The 14434-nt window shown below is 45.4% G+C and overlaps 1 long non-coding RNA gene across 2 annotated transcripts in view; it reads left to right on the forward strand.

Annotated features, from left to right (window-relative positions):
- LOC137146059 (uncharacterized) overlaps window positions 1-14434 on the forward strand; it is a 44936-nt gene that overhangs the window by 17858 nt on the left and 12644 nt on the right. The window contains exon 1 of one of the 2 annotated variants that reach the window (XR_010917822.1): window positions 14290-14347. The exons of the other annotated variant lie outside the window; for it this stretch is intronic. This is a non-coding gene — a long non-coding RNA (uncharacterized lncRNA). Of the gene's footprint in view, window positions 1-14289; window positions 14348-14434 lie in introns of those variants that run through there. 2 annotated transcript variants of the gene reach the window in all.

Below are 14434 nucleotides of genomic sequence, written 5' to 3' on the forward strand. Positions count from 1 at the left end.
CTCCTTGTTGAGATTGTGCCAACAGTGTCCTTCCACCCACACACACACACCTTTTTCTTAGAGTAGGACCTAGCCAACAAGGGACTGGAAATATCCATTCCAGATTGAATAGGCAGTGTTCAGGCTGTATTGGTCAATCTAAAGACTGGGAAACTTGTAGAATTTTAAATAAAGATTGAGCATAGGCTTGGGGGTGGGGGCAGTTTGTCAGTGGAGGTGACAGACGTTGAGTGAATTGTGGTATGTATAACCTATTCTAGCTGCAATGCTAACAGAGACAGAGCTGTACTAACTGGAAGGTGCAGATCAACATGCACCACGTCCATTCTTAAACGGAAATTGATACTAGCCAGGTTTCATTCACGCGGTGATGTGTCAAAGTAGGTTGGAAGGATACAGCCAGATTACTTACTCTAGAATGGAGTATATTACCCTCTACTTCATCAGACCTGTGGTTGTTAATCAACTTTCAATTCACTGTTCCGCTCCTGGTTTTTTTTTTTTTTTTTTTTTTTTTTTTACATTCTCTCTGATGGGTGCATTAGAAGAAGGTTTGTCTGTGAATCCAGTTGATGGGGTCAGATCAATTACTAGTGTGCACTCATAGTACCAAATAAACCACCAGTCAGTCACTTTGTAAGTCTGGATGGAATACTTTCTGATGTTTGATCTCAAGGGTGGCAGTTCTAACTTATCTGTTTAGGCTTATAATGTGCATATCACTTCAGTATCTGTGTTGTTGGAAGGCAGGCAATTGAATAGGTCCTGTCTAAACTGGGGATATCTGCACTAGTGCTATGTAAAGTGCAAATCCCTCATGCAGAAACTCTGCACCGGTGTAAAATGGTGTCACAACTTATTCTGGCAAGCTCAAGGAGCAATTTGTGCCAGCACTGAATGCTGCATTATCTCCCTACTGATGGGCTACAGTCAGTACCCGAACCTTACCTCAGCTCTCCATGCTAGCTTCCCGTGAAACACCGTCCATTTTGAGATCTCAGAGTGCCTTGAAGAAAAGGACAATGGATTGGGACTCAGGAAACCTAAAGCTCTGGGCTGAGGACCATAAATGACAACTCTGCTCCTCAAGCAGAATGGGGCTGTCCGTCACATGGATAAAGCATGTCTGTGCAGGAGATGGGTGCTTTTCTCTGACAGGGGGAACAAACCTCACCAGGATTCACTAATATCAGAAGCCTCACCACCTTCTGCTCTGAGTGCAAGATGCACTTCTTTGCCCAGCCTTTGCTAATATAAACATACAGCTGCGTATACAATGCACATTCCCTTGGGCAGAAAAAATAAATTACATGTGACAGATATTAATCATGTTGCTTAATGCACTGCTGGAAAGTACTCTGGTACTGGTGATGATGCTGGTTAAGGAATTGGAATGGAATTTCACTGGTGATGTCCTAACGTAGACAGGCATGTTCACAAATAACCAGTAACTAGGAAAAGGTGAATGAGTTTAGAAAAACCAAAAGCCCTTTAAACCTAACATCTACGGAGGGATGGAAAAACAGATTAACTCTTCAGTTCTTGGTTTCTTTTCTCCAGAAGCAGAAGTGTCAGAATACCTAACCTCTGGCTTTTCCCAGGAGGAGTTTGCTTCCAGTCAAACTAGAAACAAGAAGACCCAGAGATCTTGCAAGAGATTCCTATGACTGTTGTTACTTTTTGGTGCTATATATACAAAGAGTGACTGTGGTTAGGCTGTCTTGCAAGAAAACTGAGTTCCTCTCCTGAAAAGATGACAATTTAAATAGACAACATACAGAGACGAGAGGGAGGAGGCATACACGGATGAGTGGTCTTAATTCTTATCTATTCCCCTCCCCCCCCCCCTTTTTTTTTTTTGGCAGTGCTTACTCCCAATGCTGCAGCTCCAAAAGATCTAGATAAATGTTGGTGCTTATCTGACCTTCCCATACTTGGTGCCACTCATTCGCAAGTGGTGGCAGCATTTGACAATACCTTGGAAATGCTGGAGCCATTTTGTTTTTATTACATTAACTTTTTGTTCCTCTAGGCCAGTTAATTGCTCGCTACACTTCAGTTATAGGAAACTCATTTGTTATCCAGCATGCTGCATGAGCAATATTAGGGCCTAACACTTTTTTTTTTAACTCTTCTCTATTTCTCCAGTCCTTAGCGTCTTCTGTTTATTTCCACAGCTCGGGGGATGCACTCTGCTTGAAGCAATGAACACTGTTTAACGCACAGATCTGGACCATGTACCATTATGGTTTTGTGCCTCAAGAGTATTATCCAAGCATGATCCAGCCCTCCCCATATGCCTACCTGCCTCTTCAGCCAATGGGCCAGGCCCAATATCCAAACTCCACAATGTTCCCTCCTATCCAGATGCACAACCTCTACAGCCGGCCTATCCCGGACTGGAACAGCCACCATGACTATGCTGGAAACCAAGTAGAGTATCATCATTTCTATGGCACCAACCCATACTTCCAGCCTCGCCCCTTCCTGCACTTCTCTCAGGTGACCCCCATGTCTCTGTACAACCCCTATGCAAACTATAATCCATATGCGGCATACCAGAGGCCAGGCCAGAGTCAGGACATGTGGCCAGAGGGATTCACCATGAGAGGGGAACTACACTGGGGGAAACTCGAAAGGGTCTTGGGACCTAGACGGGAACTTCCAGAGTTTGTGAAGGATGATCTCCGCAGGGTGTATGGCACCTACCCAAGGACTGATGTTTCCATAACCTTCCAGAACAGGGAATTCCTTGTGAAAGGAGACCCCCGAGTGGGAGAACAGGAATACACAGTCGAAAAGAGAGTTGTCCAAAGGGCTCCAACCCCAACTGCCAGCGAGGCAGATGAGGCAGACGGCGAGGAACGATACAAGAAAAAGAAAAAGAAATCTAGACGTTGACGTACCTAGCTCCCTGCAAGACTGGTGCTTCTGTGTCCTCATGGCCAAAGAGCTAGCAGCTGAATTCCAGTGCGTGGGAGAATATTGGGTACGAACACCGGCATAAGATGCTGGCTGGTCCCCTTACGCCAGATTTGTACTACTGCCAAAACTTAATTCCTTTGCCTGTTTTTCCCCACACTCCATAAACACTGACATACCTTATACTACACATCTTCTTCCCCTACACACACACACACACACACCCCCCCCCCCCCCAGTGCACCTCCAGTATTTGTTGGTCTCTCAGACGTTAGCTTTGAATAAGAATGTATAGGCTTCCATTTGACTGACCAAATATAGTCACAATCTGCTTGCCAGCCAGTGGCCCTTTACAAGAGGAGTTGGTGAGTTTTTTCTTTCTTTAACTAGGGGAAGGAACTCCATCCCAAAAATCACTCACGTGGCCTCTTGTTGGCAGTCCTGTGGTGGGTGACTAAACCAGGAAGACTGGACTCCTTCCATCTCTGCCAACTTACTCCACTCCTGTATGGTGAAAGTGTCTTGTTTGAACGCTGTAAACATGCACTGGTCTTTTTGTAGACCCTGTAATTACAGCTTCATTACAGAAGATTGTTGTGGTCGTTCACTATATGGAATTTTTTAGAATAAACTTTGCTATGGGCTGGAGGAAGGTGATGTTAAGATATCCCCCTTATGTGCACTGATAGGGCTGGTATTCCTTCTTTCTGGCTGCATGTCCTCATTCTGAGGACAAGAATCTACTATATCTTTCATCCCAGAAGAACCTAACTCTGATCTGAGAGAGCAGCTATTGCGAGGTGGGCATTGGAAAATCCACCATTATGGATGCCAGTTCATGAATGCCACTGACATCTTTAAAATGTCACAGGTGGTGGTGTGTGTGTGCTGCGGCGCTAGCCTCTTCCCCTTCCCAGGTGTGAAAAAAGATCTACTGCTAGAAGGGTGTGCTGCACTGGAAACTTACCACAGGCCTGAAGGCAATTCCCAAGTTGCTTGCAAATTTATGTAGCTTTTAAATAATAAAACGTGAACACTCGTATGTGCGTGTCTTCATTATTTGTGACTAAAGCTGCTGCTTGCTGGAGTTGTATAGTTATATATACACACACACAAAATGCTTGAAAAGTTAAGCACTTGATCTAGGACGTGTCTGAATTAAGGTCATAGAGGCAGCCTTAACCTGTCCTCCTTGCGAGTGTGCATAACCATTTAGTCTTTAATTACATGACTGCATACTATATCTTTCCCCACAAGACTGCCTCACTCAGTGCTCAGGATTAATCTGCCTTGGAGGAGAAGCAGGGTTGTGGAGGCTGTTCTCTCCAGAGCCCCTGCTTTGTTTGTTGTAGAAGTTGAAAGCTATCTAGTGAAAGAAAAGAGGGTCTCATGGTTAAGGCAGCTGAAGGGGGCCCTAGAAAATTTGATTCTATTCCTGGCTCTGCCCCAGAGTTCTTGTGGGTTTCTGGGCAGTCACTTAAATCAATCTTTACAGGTGATCACGAGGGATGTGTTCCTAACTTTCTGGGTGGCCAGTGTGAGACCCTAGGGTCTGATTTGCACAACTGCTGAGTGCTCACAGTACAAGAGAATCCACTTAGAGCTTTGCTTTGAAAACAGAGTGCTAAACCATACTAAGGACTGTGGGGGTGGGAAGGTCCTAGGTGTCTCAAAGCCGGCACCCAAAATTAATGATGCTTTCAAGCTCTGTCTCTCCATGGGCCCTTGCACCCCTGTGGTGCAGATGGAAGCACTGTGTAGACCACCTCTTAAATACTATACTGCTAAATGCCATGCGGAAATGGTCTTCCCAGTGGCGTTTGAATAAGTGCGGTAAATGAGGCACAAGACACCCGGACCACTGAGGCTAAAAGCAGGTATTGAAGGGCTGGGCACCGAGAGCAGCCTCCATCCTGTGCGCAGAGTGAGGCAGGACAACTAGGGGTGGGAAAAATAGCATGTGAGTGTGTGATTGAAGACTATAAACACAGGCCGGAGCAGGCCCAATTAAGGTTGCACAGGCAGCCTTAGAAAATACCTGAATTAGTATTTGAGGACTTGACCCTAAAACCATTAAGGTTGCAACGTCACTTTTAATGGGTCCGTTTTCTCAGCTGGCAGCTATTTGAGACGGGGTGTAGACTGCTGAGCAAAAGGAGAGCACCAGTGGATTCTCTGTCTGAGGTAGAGCTTTTTTGCAGAGTCCCCCTGAACTGATTCATGTTCCGCGTGTGCCCCCCTCTTTCTAAGGCATGGCAGCGGTGCACAGAATGAAAGGATTCTAGGGAGAGAGGGGTGCTGTTGCTACTGTAGCTGGTGGGGGGAGCAATGGCTGGGCAGTTTGAGCAACTGGGATCCAGTTCCGCATGCAGGTGAAGCAAATGGTGAAGGGTCAGAAGGGGAGCAGCAAGCAGCCCTCAGTGGGTACTGGTTCCCCCAGATGGACACTCCCCTGCCCTTCAGCCTGGTTTGTTTTCTTCCCCAGAGCAGACTGCCCAGCAGGGCAAGTGGAGGGGGATACACAGAAGGGCTGGGGGGTTCCGCGTCCCAGCAGCAGAGGAGAGCTGGCGATTGGGGTCTGAGAGGGGAAGCTTGGCCCCAGAAGCTGAGACCATCTGCACAGAGCCCCGTCCTGACCCCAGCCCTTCAGCATAGCCCCCTGGGGTCCTTCTGCCGCCCACGTCCCCCCACAGGGGTGGCATGCCCCAGACATTCAAACTCTGCTCCATGTGGAGCAGCACAAGAGGAGACTGAGACCGGCACTTTGCCCAAGGGTTTCACAGCTACTGGCAGACAGCAGAGGAAGGGTGAGACTCTGGCTGCTTGGGTTCCTTTTCCAGGTGCCAGTGGGGAGTGTGCTCTAGTGCCGCTGACCCTTCTGCCCTGGCCCGGTTCTCTCTCTCCCCGTTCCTGCCTCCTTGTGCTGGTCTGCTTGCCTAGCACCTAGGTGCAGGCTTTTTCCTGTCTGACTCAGTTTTCTCGCTAGTCACCTGGTCATCTTCCTGTCTCCCCTAGGCCGGCCCTAGGTGTTGTGTGGTGTTCATGCTAGAAGATGATTTGATGGTTCCCAGGCCCATCACACCCCCTGCCGGGGGTAGCTGCTCTTGCTATTTGTGTTATCTCCTGGGTATCCCCTGGCTCCCAGGTATAGCCTCCTTGCCCTTTCCCAGTCTTCTTGCCCAACATGCCCCAGACTCCTTGTCCCAATAACCTCCTTTCCCTCCCCTTTGCCACTGAGAAAGGGCACAGTTGAAGTATTCAGTCCTACTGCATTCCTAACGTATGGGAAGTGGAAGATCAAAACCAAAGGTGCTACCAGTCTTTTACTACCTGCCCCCCTCCCCCACCCATCCCATTTACTACTTGTCTGACATGGTCATAAGGCAGAATTTCACTGTAGGAAGGGCAAGGGAGGAGATTGCGGTTCATCTTGTCGGGTTTATTCATGCAATACAAACATAGTAATCAATCCAGCACGGAATTCTACCCTGAATTACACATTTTGTGCATAATAAACGAATGCTGGCCTATTGTACGGTATTGAGATGGGATGTGTCATTGAATCCAAGGGTCACGAGCAGATGGCTCCAGGAGGCATGATGCTTAAACAGGATTGTAGCCGAAAAACTGATAACCACAAGAAGTAGTTTTCCATGTAGTCACCCAGACCTGTTCCCACAACATCTGCTGCAGGGCTACTCTAGCCTTATACTAGGCCTTTCTTTCCACTGGCTATTGCTCCTGGGCTGTGTTTCCCTTGGGATTCTCTCTTAACAATTCCAGTGGTACCTGTCCACGTCAAGCACAGAAAGAATCTGGGCCTCTCTCTGCCTGTTCCATTTGTACTTTCTGTTATCTTTTGTCTGAGTTTTCCATCTGGGATGTACAGTGGAGACTCGACGGGTCACACGCAGGTTTTTGTTCTAACTATTTTTATTTTTAGCCCAGGGATACGGTTGTATACAATAAATCAGCATACACTAACATGTTCGTGTTCTTAAAAGTGCCTTTCCATTGCCAGACAGAAGAAACATTGTATTGTAAGTTTCCTCTCTCTGACTCCTCTACTTCACCCGCCCTGTGTACGAAAGAGGAAAACGCAGTTAAAGTCTATCCCCTAGCAACTTTCTGGCTTAAACATGGAGATTTCCTATTATAAGCTACAAAACTCGCCTAGTTCCCAACTCCTCCTTTGCCAATTGGCAAATAATTATAAGTTAGTTCCTAACGTGGGTGATCCAGGCAGCAGCAGTCACACAGAAGAGGCTCCAGCATGTTCCTTCTTCAACCAGCCACTCTCTGGGGAATCTGAGGGTGATTTGCTACCTAGCTACAGAACTGAATCCACAAGGCGTTTTCACTGTTTTAAAGCCTATGGAATTCAGTTCTCAAAGCCAGGCAGCTAGGTTTCAACTCCGGGTCCCTGGGCCATGCCACATGAGTCTCCATCTGTAAGGGAAAGTAGAATAAGTTGGTTAAATTTATTATTAAACAGCATAGGCAAGATTGAATTGACACTGATTTTGCAACTAATCGAGAAAAGCACGTTGGCATCTTTCTATCCTGGAGGTTGGATGCAGCAACCATGTGTCCTAATTTAATAACTTTAATCAGTGGAGTTTACTATTCAGTGTTCTGAGGTTTTCTGTTCCATTATTAGGAATGTCAGAATTGCCACATTAGATCAGCCCAGCTTGAGAATGTATATCCCTGATGACGTTCTTTACTATAACCTCAGCTATGTTGGTTATGCACATAAACGTGGGATCTCCAAAATCCTGCTGAGATTTTTGCCTGAGTGATAGACTGCGGAACTCATTTCCACAAGCTAACGCATTCATCTTTGATCTGTAAACACATTTAAATAGGAATAATTGTGCGCTAAGTATTGGAACTAAGCAAGTCCCTGTATTTACGTCTCAATCTGTCGTCTGTTAGATGCAGGCAACGTGTCCTACAGTGGGTTGATGCACCTCTTTCCTTTGCAATGTAATGATGGTTTATACTGAATGGGGGTCCACTGATCCAGAAGCCAAGTTCACATGGAAGTGATATGGAAAACTTCAGTGAAAGTGAGAGGCATCAAGTTTAAAATTAATAAAGGGAAATATTTTTACATAGCAAGTAGTTAACTTGTGGAACTAGCTACTTTAAAGGTATCAAGAAGACTAGAAGCTTAGTAGGATTAACTAATTTGATACTTTGGTGTGAAAGTCTATTACTTTTCTACCACCCACTAACTAATGAGAGTGGGAAGAAAATTCCCCTATGGGCAGGTTATTCCATAATTATGCACTCTTGTACCTTCTTCTGGTGCTGGCCCCTTTCAGACAAGATACTGAAATAGATGAATATCTGGTCCAATCTAGTATGGAAGTCCCAGTATGAATTTTCTTTATACTCCCAAGTTTCTTGGTATCCCCCAAGGTTTCCAGTAAAATTGGTCTGATCTTTAGTTAAAGACCATTCACTAAAGAAAATAGGATTTCAGTGTGAAGCCTTCCTTGAATGACCCCCCTGTGCAGTTCTGGGCGGAAGGATGACTCTCCAAAGCTTTTCTACAAAATAATGTTCCTTCCAATTTCTTACAGTGCAAACATGGCAGCTCCAGCCCACCTGTGAAACCTCCCAAGGACACATGGGCATGCTTTCACCTAGTGTAAAAATTAACCCTTCAGACATTTGGTTCAAGAGATACCTTTAAACAGATATTTTGACCAGAATTCCTCTTTTAAAAAAAAAAAGCTCTTTTTGATCATTATTTCCGAACAGTTTGCGTTGTCCAACTCTAAAGTGCACTGCCTACCCTAGCCATGAGACTGTCCTTTCAATGTCTGTGTTTAACTTATGCATGAAGTTGCGGGGAAGAATTCTGCTAGCACTCCATAGGGCACAATTTTTACTTACTAAAGAGTCTGTCCACCCAGTAAAAGAATTTAGAGGAGCTAAGTTTTCATTCAGAGAGGACACAGCAGCTGCCCAATAAATAGATTTTTTTGTAAAGCAACAAAAAATCGGGGGTCTTTAATGCCATCAGACAAGGCCATTTGGCAAGGTATGGTTATCATCACATGCTTAACATAGAGTCATAGAAATGTAGGGCTGGAAGAGACCTGGAGAAGTCATCAAGTCCAGCCCCCTGCACAAGTAAACCTAGACCAGCCCTGAGAGGTGTTTGTCCAACATGTTTGTAAAAGCTTCCACGGACAGGGACTCCATGACCTACCTTGGAAGCCTATTCTAGAGCTTACCTCCCCTTATAGTTAGAAAGCATTTCCTAATAGCTAACCTGAATCTCCCTTGCTGCAGATTAAGACTATTATTTCTTGTCCTGCCTTCAGTGGACGTGGGGAACAATTGATCACCGTCCTCTTTATAACAGCTCTTACCATACTGGAAGACCGATCGGGTTGCCCCCTAGTTTTCTTTTCTCAAGACTAAACATACTCAGTTTTTTCCCACCTTTCCTCGTAGGTCAGGTTTTCTAAACCTTTTATCATTTTTATTGCTCTCCTTTGACCTTTTTCCAGTTTGTCCATATCCTTCCTAAATTGTGATGCCCAGAATTGGACACAGTACTCCAGCTGGGGCCTCCCCAGTGCCAAGTGCAGCAGGACAATGACCTCCTGTGTCTTACATACAACACTCCTGTTAATACACCCCAGTATCATGTTAGTCTTTTTTGCAGCTGCATCATATTGACAGCTCATATTCAGTCTGTGGTCCTCTATAAGCCCCAGATTCTTTTCAGCAGTGCTATCACCTAGCCAGTTATGCCACATTTTGTAACTGTGCATTTGATTTTTCCTTCCTAAGTGAAGTACTTTGCACTTGTCTTTATTGAACTCCATTTTGTTGAATTCAGACCACGTCTCCAATGTGTCACGGTCATTCTGAATTTTAAACCAGTCCTCCAAAACGCTTGCAGCCCCTTCCAGCTGAGTGTCATCTGCAAATTTTATAAGCCTACTTTCTACTCCATTATGCAAATCGTTAATGAAAATATTGAATAGTACCGGACCCAGGACTTAACATGTGCCGGATCCCACCAGATACACCCTCCCCATTTGGCAGCAAACCATTGCAAACTCTCTGGATACAGCTTTTCAACCAGTTGGGCACCCACCTTATAGTCATTTCATCTAGCCCACATTCCCCTAATTTGCTTATGAGAATGTCACGTGGAACTATGTCAAAAGCCTTACTAAAATCAAGTTAGATTACATCTACTGCTTCCTTCCTATCCACTAGCTCAGTGATCCTATCAAAGAAGGAAATTAAATTGGTTTGGGATGATTTGTTCTTGATTAATCCATGCTGACTGTTCCTTATAACCCTATTATCTTCCAGGTGCTTACAAATTGATTGTTTAACAGAATCATGGAAGTGTAGGACTGGAAGGGACCTCGATAAGTCATAACTATCCTGACAGTTAGGAAGTTTTTCCTAATTTCCAACCTAAACCACCCTTGCTGCACTTTAAGCCCATTGCTTCTTGTCCTGTCCTCAGAGGTTAAGGAGAACAATTATTCACCCTCCTCCTTATAACAACCTTTTATGTACTTGAAAACTGTTATCATGTCCCCCCTACAGTCTTCTCTTCTCCAGACTAAATAAACACAATTTTTTCAATCTTAGAATCACAGAAGATGAGGGTTAGAAGGGACCCCAGGAGTATCTAGTCCAACCCCCTGCTCAAAGCAGGACTAACCTCAGCTAAACCATCCCAGCCAGGGCTTTGTCAAGCCACAGCTTAAAACCCTCTAAAGATGGAGATACCACCACTTCCCTAGGTAACCCATTCCAGTGCTTCACCACCTTCCTAGTGAAAAACTTTTTCCTGGTGTCCAACCTAGACTTCCCCCACTGCAATTTGAGACCATTGCTCCTTGTTCTGTCATCTGCCACCACTGAGAACAGCCTAGCTCCATCCTCCCTGGAATCCTCCTTCAGGTAGTTAAAGGCTGCTATCAAATCCTCCCTCATTCTTCTCTTCTGCAGACTAAACAAGCCTAGTTCCCTCAGCCTCTCCTCATAAGTCCTGTGCTCCAGCCCCCTCATAGGTCATGTGTTCTAGACCTTTAATCATTTTTGTTGCTCTTCTCTGGACCTTCTCCAATTTGTCCAAATCTTTCCTGAAATGTGGTGCTCAGAACTGGGCCCAGTACTCCAGTTGAGGCCTTATTAGTGCAAAGCAGAGTGGAAGGATTACATCTTGCGTCTTGCTTACAACATTCCTGCCAATACATCCAAGAATGATGTTTGCTTTTTTTGCAACAGTGTTACTGTGGATTCATATTTAGACTGTGATCCACTATAGCCCCTAGATCCTTTTTCGCAGTACTCTTTCCTAGGCAGTCATTTCCCATTTTGTACGTGTGCAACTGATAGTTCCTTCCTAAGTGGTGCACTTTGCATTTGTCCTTTTTGAATTTCATCCTATTTTTGTCATAGCATTTCTCCGGTTTGTCCAGATCATTTTGAATTTTAATCCGTTCCTCCAAAGCACTTGCAACCCCTCCCAGCGTGGTATCATTCCCAAACTTTATAAGTGTACTCTCCATGCCATTATCTAAATCATTATCATTTAATAATTTGTTCCAGTGTCTTTCCGGGTGTTGAAATTAGGCTGACTGGTCTATAATTCCCCAGGTCTTCCTTGTTCCCTTTCTAAAAGACAGGTACTATTTTTGCCTTTCTCCAGTCTTCTGGGACCTCTCCCATTCTCTAGTTGTTGTCAAAGATAATTTCTAATGGCTCCAAGATTGCTTCAGCTAGTTTCTTAAGTACTCTGGGATAAATTTCATGAGGCCCTGCTGACTTGAATACATATAACTTATCTAAATATTCTTTAAGCTGTTTTTTCCCCATTTTGGCTTGCATTCCTTCCCCTTAGTTGTCAATATTAATTGTGTTGAATATATGGTTATCATTAGCTTTTTTAGTGAAGACTGAAGAAAAACAGGCATTAAGCAGCTCAGCTTTCTTGATGTCGTCAGTTATTAGCACTCCTTCCCCACTAAGTAGAGGACTCACACTTTCCTTTGTCTTTCTCTTGCTCCTAATGTATTTAAAGGAGCTTATTGCCTTTTATGTCCCTTGACAGCTGTAACTCATTTTGTACTTTAGCCTTTCTGATTATGTCCCTCCTTACGTGAGCTGTTCTTTTGTACTCCTCCTTAGCAATTTGACCCTGTTTCCTCTTTTTGTAGCATTCCGTTTTGATTGTCTGGCGATAAAAGAACTCCTGATGGAGCCATATTGGCCTCTTACTATTTTTCCTGTCTTTCCTTTGCATCAGAATAATTTGCAGTCGTGCCTTTAATATTGTCTCCTTGAGGAACTGCCAGCTCTCCTGAATTTCTTTTCCCCTTAGGTTTTCTTCCCATTGGACTTTACCTACCAATTCTGTAAGTGAACATGTTGCTTTAATAGAATTGAGTTTTTTTATACATGCCAAACTGAAGGCTAAGTGCTAGCAGTGGAGAGAGAGTGAGGTTTGGTCTAGTGTGGAAAAAAATGTCTGAGTAGAATTGTAGTAGCATCTTTAGGGCCTACCCTCATTGTGCTAGGCACTGTACAAACATAAAGAGAGAGTCCCTGCCCCAAAGAGAAATGTACTGTGCTGGTACTTGGTATTTATGTTGCATTTCCTCTGCCATTGTCATGCAGAGGAAATAACGGCATATGGGGCTGCATTAGTAGGAGCATTGCCAGCAGATCGAGGGAAGTGATTGTTCCCCTCTATTCGGCACTGGTGAGGCCACATTTAGAGTATTGCGTTAGGGGGCTGGAGCACAGGACTTATGAGGAGAGGCTGAGGAAACTAGGCTTGTTTAGTCAGCAGAAGAGAAGAATGAGGAGGGATTTGATAGCAGCCTTCAACTACCTGAATGGGGGGTTCCAGGAAGGATGGAGCTAGGCTGTTCTCAGTGGTGGCAGATGACAGAACAAGGAGCAATGGTCACAAGTTGCAGTGGGGGAGGTCTAGGTTGGATATAAGGAAAATCTTTTTCACTAGGAGAGTGGTGAAGCACTGGAATGGGTTACCTAGGGAGGGGGTGGAATCTCCATCCTTAGAGGTCTTTAAGGCCCGGCGTGATGAAGGCCTGGCTGGGATGATTTAGTTGGGGTTGGACTAGATGACCCTCTGCGTGTCGTGAGGGGCTGGCCCAACACACCTCCCTCCAGGCCAGCGCCCGGGGGCCTGACCCCCCTCCGACCTCTCCTTGGTATGCCACTGGGTGGGAAAGTATAAAGTAAGTGTTAGTAAAAGAAAAGTCTGGTCTGTGGCGACTCGCTAGGCCAGCAGAGATCAGTTCTCTTGCTGCCTGACTGAGATAGCTCTGGGAGCGTGAACTTGTCCAGGACTACCACTGTTAAGGTGTAGCTCCACTTGGCATGGTGCCTATTTGCTGATTACCAAGTGACCTTTAGCTGGATAGTACCTCGGTAAAAGGAGTTTATAGTATAGGGTTGAGCCCATTTCAGGCCATGGGGAGTTTTGCAGCTGGTTTCAACAGGACCAGGATTAGATCCATCATTTGCGGACAGAGGGATGGGTGGGTAAAATTTGCGAGAGCTGGTAAGTCCCATTTTCAGGCCTAAATCAATAGGACTTCAGAGCCTTCCTGGCCAAGTCATTTCTGGAAAGGGGACTGAGCACCTTTGAAAGTGTGGGGGCAGTTCCCTTCCCAGCCCACATGCATGTAAATGAAGGGGGCAGGCCAAGACCCAGCAAGATGAGCGTGCTGCTCTTGAAGAGGGTTCTCCTTCCTTGAGGCGCTCCCGGGGAAGTACTGCCCCCTGTGGGCCCTGGAGATGAACCCCTCCGCCCAGCAACGGTTTAGGCAGTGTGCAGAGATGAGCCGGGCCTGCTGATAGTGGGGAGAGGGGGGGCAGAACTAGGGCAGCTAGCTTCAGCAGTGTTACTGAGTATGCTCAGCACAAGGCAAGCAGCAAATCGGGTGGGGGGGGAGCATGTGACCCTCCCGTGCGTCACCTGCAGCAGCATGGCAGAAAACAGGCTTGGGTTGAATGTTCAGAGGACTCTCTCCCCAGTCTAAAACAGTAGCACTTTTCATACAAGGATCTCAAAGCACTTCACAAAAAGGTGATAGGGGCACAGTCCACTCTGGTCTCCGACTTTACCTTCCATCAGTCCCAGTAAGAATGAGAACTGAAAGCAATTCGAATGGAAGCGGGGGCGGAGGGGAAGAGCCTTCAGTTTAAACTTTGTACATTTGACTATGCTTTGCATAGAGTCCATTGCCCTTTGCTGTTTGTGTAGGTCTCTCGGACAACAATCTGTGAGAGAAACGTTTTAAAAACAGGAAAAGTGTGATTTGAAAACCACAAGAGTTAACAGGACGACTTGGGGGAAAGATAAAAGATCTGAAACTACTTTCAACTCATTTTTTTGAAAGTGAGTAATTTCAAATTGGCTTCCCCTTCAAAATCTCTCTCTCTCTCTCTCTCTCTCTTTTTTTTTTTTTTAATGCAGCCGGGGAAA

This window comes from Emydura macquarii, unplaced genomic scaffold (genome assembly GCF_026122565.2).
Source record: "Emydura macquarii macquarii isolate MOO-44397 ecotype Brisbane River unplaced genomic scaffold, CSIRO-AGI_Emac_v2 contig_3692, whole genome shotgun sequence".
Taxonomy (NCBI): Eukaryota; Metazoa; Chordata; order Testudines; family Chelidae; genus Emydura; species Emydura macquarii.